Genomic DNA, 6,000 nt, shown 5'->3' with positions numbered 1-6,000 from the left:
AGCTAAATGAAAAAGGAGAGGTCATTCGAAACAAAGAAAGACTAGTTTGCAAATGTTATGCTCAAGAAGAAGGAATTGATTATGGTGAAACTTTTGCACCTGTTGCTAGACTTGAAGGAGTAAGAACATTGTTGGCCTATGCTTCTTTCAAAAATTTCAAGGTATATCAAATGGATGTCAAATTTTCATTTCTGAATGGAATATTAGAAGAAGTTTTCATTGAACAACCTGAAGGATTTGTTGAAGACAATAATAAAGATCAGGTATGTAAATTGAACAAAGCTTTATATGGTTTGAAACAAGCACCAAGAGCATGGTATGAAAGATTGCACTCTTATTTGATTAAGATTGGTTTTATAAGGACAAGTGAGAACAACAACATGTACATGAAGAATGATGAAAATGGAATACTGATCTAAGCCATATTTATTGATGATATTATATTTTGTGGAAATGACTCTTTATGCAAGAACTTTGGAAATGAAATGAGCAAAGAATTTGAGATGTCATTAATCGGTGAGATAAAATATTATATAGGTTTACAAATACTGCAAATGAAAAATGAGATTTTCATTACTCAATCCAAGTACATAAAGGAAATCTTGAAGAAATTTGGAATGGAGGATTCAAAACCAGTAAGTACTCCTATGACTACCAACTGTAAATTATCAAAGAATGATGAATCTACATCTATTGATGAGACACTTTACCGATCCATGATCGGAAAGCTATAATATGTTGTTCACAGCAGACCAAACATAGCACATGCAGTAGGTATTGTTGCAAGATTCTCTGCAGATCCTAAGGAAACACACATGACAACAATCAAAAGAATTTTTAGATACTTGAAAGACACAGAGGATTATGGCTTAGTATATCAGAAAGGAAATGATTTTGATTTAAAAGTTTATACCGATGCTGATTGGGTAGGCAACATTGATGACAGAAAAAGCACAAGTGGAGGAGCTTTCTTTTTAGGAGAAAGACTAGTGAGTTGGCTTAGCAAGAAACAAGGATGTGTTTCACAGTCAACAACAGAAGCTGAATACATTGTTGCAGCATTGAATTGTACCAACATTGCATGGATCAAACAATTGTTGGAAGGTATAAATGAGAAAGTTACCGAGCCAGTAACTATATTCTGTGACAATACTAGTGCCATTAATATTTCAAAGAATCCTATTATGCACTCTAAGACAAAGCACATCTCTATCAAATATCATTATCTTAGAGAAGAAGCTCAAGAGAAGAAAGTGGTGTTGGAGTATGTTAGCACAAAGGAACAAATAGAAGATATCTTCACCAAGCCACTACCAAGGGACACTTTTGAATATCTCAGAAGTAAGTTAGGGGTCCTACCCCTATCTTCTACTCACTGACTGAGTTCGGTGAAAGCATCAATCCGATGACTCTATCGAATATCTTTTGGGAGTTGATGCTGATTTATACACTTTAGGATGTTTTCTAAAGGTATACAAGAAATAATACAAGAAATATTACAGGGAACAAGAATTGAAGACAAATGCTTTGACCGAGACTCAGTTGATACACAACAACAGGAAATAAGTTCTTATAGAAAGAAATTATGTTTTCATTCTTTACTTTTTGGCATTGTTCTCAAAGGGGGAGAAGACTAATATAGAGGAAGAAGACCTATCAGGGGAGAAGACTAAAAGAAAACTAAGCAGACTACAGATTGGAAAGAAGACTGAAACCAGGAGAAGTCTAATGTATGGGGGAGAGCATTTCAGCATTTCAGAATCACAACAATCCAAATCTTTTAATGTCAAATCAATTGGTTTTGCCATCAATGCCAAAGGGGGAGATTGTTGGCAACATAGCTTTATAACAGACAATGAAAGATTGTTGGCATTTCAATAAGGATATTGAGAAGGTTGTTGATGATTATGGATATAACTGATTAAAGATGTTTACTATCTTGATATTATTATTTTGTCATTGATGTCAAGAAATTGATTTTCTAATTTAGTATGATGTTGCCATATCTTGAGAAGTATGATATGAAGATTATAAAGATGTCGGTAAAAGACACAGGAAAGAATATGATGAATAAGGGGAAGAATAAGGTATTCAATGGGAAACTAGTACTGAGTTAGACAATGATGAGATCATGATGTTTTAGATTGTTTTAACATCATACATATGTTGTAAAATGTAAAGGTTAATACTATACTATGTTATCAAGCAAAGAACCTAGTCGGTAAACCCTAAGGTTAGCGCTATCAATTAATCAAGGCAGAATGTCTACTGAGTGAAGTTTAGTATTTACCGAGTTGTTATCGAGTTGTAACCGAGCTATAACAGAATGCATTAAATGTTTACATGCGGTATTTAATGAAGGAAGTTGATGAGCTGGAACAGATCAATGATTGGTGAGCCATGAATGAAGTTTGTTAACGAATCTAAGGCAATGGAAAGTCGGCATGAAGATCTACAGCTCAGATTGAACCGCAATACCCTGGCACAAGTTCCAAGACTAATATGTAAGTTCCAAGGTGGGGTAAAACATTATTAGATCGAAAGATGCATTGAACCTGGACAAGATTGAAGATCTGATGGCTATGATTGATCATGGGAAATGTGATCAAGGAGATTAAGCGGTTACCTAATTGTTTATAAATAGGAAACTGTTGATAAACAATGTATGCGGGCAAGTGTATGCACAGGGATGCTACATAGTGATTACCGAGCATAGAAGCTTGAAGACCTGTTTGAATAATAGAGTATAGAAGCCCATCAGATAGACAAGATTAGTTCTATGTCTAGATTGTATTGAACAAATAGGAATCTTCTTTAGCATTTTAGATGTGAAGTTGCAGATAGATTTTATTACTGTTATTTTGTGAAAGTGACAGAAAATCTCTTAACCGAGTGGACTTAACAGTCTTATTTGTAAAACCCTCTAGCAAGGTGACATTTTGATTGAGTGTTTGAAATCCTTTAACAAGGTCACTTCTAACAAAGTGAAGATCCTAACAGATCTGAGGGAAATCCCTTAACCGGGTCACATCTAGCAATGTGTTTGTAATCTTTAATAGGATTTGATTTTAATTGAGCATACTCTAGAAGAGTATATTTCTTAGTGGGTCCGAAATCCCACAGTGGTTTTTCCCTATTTGGGTTTCCATGTTAAATCTGGTGTTATGAGGTTTATGATGTTTATATGCTTTTGAGTTTGCATGTTTGACAGTTTTGGTTATATTACTGAAATATATGTTACCGAGGTTGAATCTGATGTTTTTATGGATGATTAAGTTTGTATGATTCACCCCCCCCCCCTCTCACCTTGTTGGCTATTGGATCTGTACTTATATTAAGTATCAAAAATATCAAATGACAAGTAGTTTCCCACATTTAAATAGTAGTATTGCGTGCTCATGGTGGTTCTAGATAAGCTAATGATAGTTTTGAGATCTAGAGTAATATTTTGTCCATATAAATTATGCTATCATTATCAAGGTCTTAACCCCATTGTACCCTCCACTCCATTTGCATTACGATTTTGGTACCCAATCTCTAGGGGCCTCGTTCATTCTCATTTTGGCATCTTTTTTAAAGCAATTTTTTATCTAGGATAATTTTTTTAAGAGATTCATAGTGTTGTGAATGGTTCTTAATTTTGATGTTTATCTTTTCAAAAATTGTAGATTATCATAGCTAATGTTGAGCAATTTTCATTTTGAGAATTTGTACTTGGTTTTAATCGAGTTCTATTTTTAGTGCAATTTTTTAGAAAGAGTATATCTTTTCACACATTTTTTTATTATGTAGTTTTGATATATTATATTTTATCAGAAATTACAATTTCAACATTATGCTCTAATTAGCTTTGTAATATATTAATATCAATACCACTTCATTGATTTGACCTTAGTTTTAAGACTCGTGGACTCACCACGGACTTGCGAGTCCATGGGAGCCACAAGTTGACTCACCAAAGACTCGCGAGGCGAGTCCATCTCAAAGACTCCTGTGAGTCTTTACACAGACTCGCACAAGTCTTTTGCACAAACTCACGAGTGTTTTAGATGGACTTGTGCGACCTAGAAAAAACGTCATGCAAGCTTTACAAGTGAGTTTTTTAAAAAAAATTGCCCTAAATTAGCATTCTTGCTTGGTTATGACAGGTTTGTTCTAGCTACCATTTATAGCTCAAGGCTTGAAAAATTGAGCTATATTAGGAGAAATAGAAAGAGGAAGATGTAGTCTTCTCTTTAGTTTGTTCATTGTTGTTTTTCACATTGGAGTTGGACATATTATTATATGTAATTTTGTAAACATTTATAAACTTATGTTGCTATTATACATTTTAGAGTTGAAACTATGAATATGAATGATGAAATTTCAAATATTGCATGTTTGTAGATCATATGACATGTGTAATGTTTCAATTATGGCTCTTATGTTCTCTAAATGCATTCTTTATCTTTTTTTTGTAAAACTACGATTTTTTTTTTGCCGAGTCCTTGCCGAATCTTTGGCGAGTCTTTCATGAGTCCGAGTTCAAGTCTAAATTTTTGGTTTGGCGAGTTCGTGACGAGTCCAAGTTTTAAAACTTTGGATTTGAAAATTGACAATTGTAATTGTACTAAATTTAAAGTGATGTCATCATAATTTATTGGAAGTTTTCTTGATTATGTAATTTTGGGGGTAATGATCTTGTAATTTATTTATCTTTATTAGTGTGTTATTTATTTAATTCATTTTAGGAGATAATCATCGTTATAAAAAAGTATCTAGCTAATAGCTATTATCAACTAGAAAAGAGAGCTATAAGTTTTGGTGAGATGGAATTTTGAAGCTATTTAGATGGCTTAATCTCTTGCCTTATCTATATAGACTTGTTCCCAAACCTTGCATTCCATATCAATAGATTTTACATTGCATGACAAGATTGATCATAATGCTAGGATTGATTTTTACCTATGTCAACATTGACACCATGATGGACACCACTTATATTAATTTCCTTGGTGACCTTTAGATTAAAATATCAAAGATGTTTCGAGATTCGAATGAATCTTGATTCCTAGACTATCCTTCTATGAATTGTATTGTACATATTGATGTTTTTTTACCATATAATCATGAGACGACTATAATGCTTGTTAAATAGGAAGAGCTTAAATGTTGTGATGAGATAGAGATTTCTCTTGATGCTTCTTCTTCTCTTATAGAGACTCTCGTTGATTCTTCAACTTATATGATTCCTATTATAGATTTAGAAGGTTGAGGACTCTTGTCTTAAGGAAAAATACATAGATACAACTAGTGTTCATACTCAAAAATCTTGTATGAACATGTAATATAGGGATGAGAAATGTAGTTGGATTGTAGGCATTAAGATCTCATCTTCATCTTCTCTTGCTTATTTTTAATTTAATGTTGCTTCTTATGGGGTTTCCAATTATTTAGTGGAGCAAGATCATATTCATACTCTTCTAGATATATCTCCTTGGGATGAGTATTTGACTAACCTTATAGGTTTGTTTTGTGAGTCTCTTCTTGTACAATTGGAGGACACCATTGAGGAAAATTATATCCTCTTTGATGATGTCTCTATAATATCTATTGTCTCATCATCCTTATTGAAATTTGTTCTACATTTATTTCCCCAAGGTTATATCATGTCACTTTCTCTCTAGTTGGACATGCAACTCCTATTTTGATTGTAACAATGTTCACAACACCAACATGGTGACATTTGAGAATTTTATAGTGTATATCTTAATTTCCCCCCCCCTTATTCATTTCTATAATAAGAAGATATCTTGCATACACCTTTGTGTTGTTTTTTTCCTGAGGAAGGAATGTTGTTCGATATTCACAGATCATCTTCAACATTCATGGTTGAACATGTACCATTATTGTAGGGGATTACACATTGAGGGGGAATTGTATGGTCTACCTTCTTTCCATTCTAGGGGATTTTTTCCTCACATGGAGTTTTATCCTTCTCAATTCCTTTGAGTGTGGTCA

Source organism: Cryptomeria japonica, chromosome 10 (genome assembly GCF_030272615.1).
Source record: "Cryptomeria japonica chromosome 10, Sugi_1.0, whole genome shotgun sequence".
NCBI classification, from domain to species: Eukaryota; Viridiplantae; Streptophyta; class Pinopsida; order Cupressales; family Cupressaceae; genus Cryptomeria; species Cryptomeria japonica.
This window is presented reverse-complemented; position numbering follows the sequence as displayed.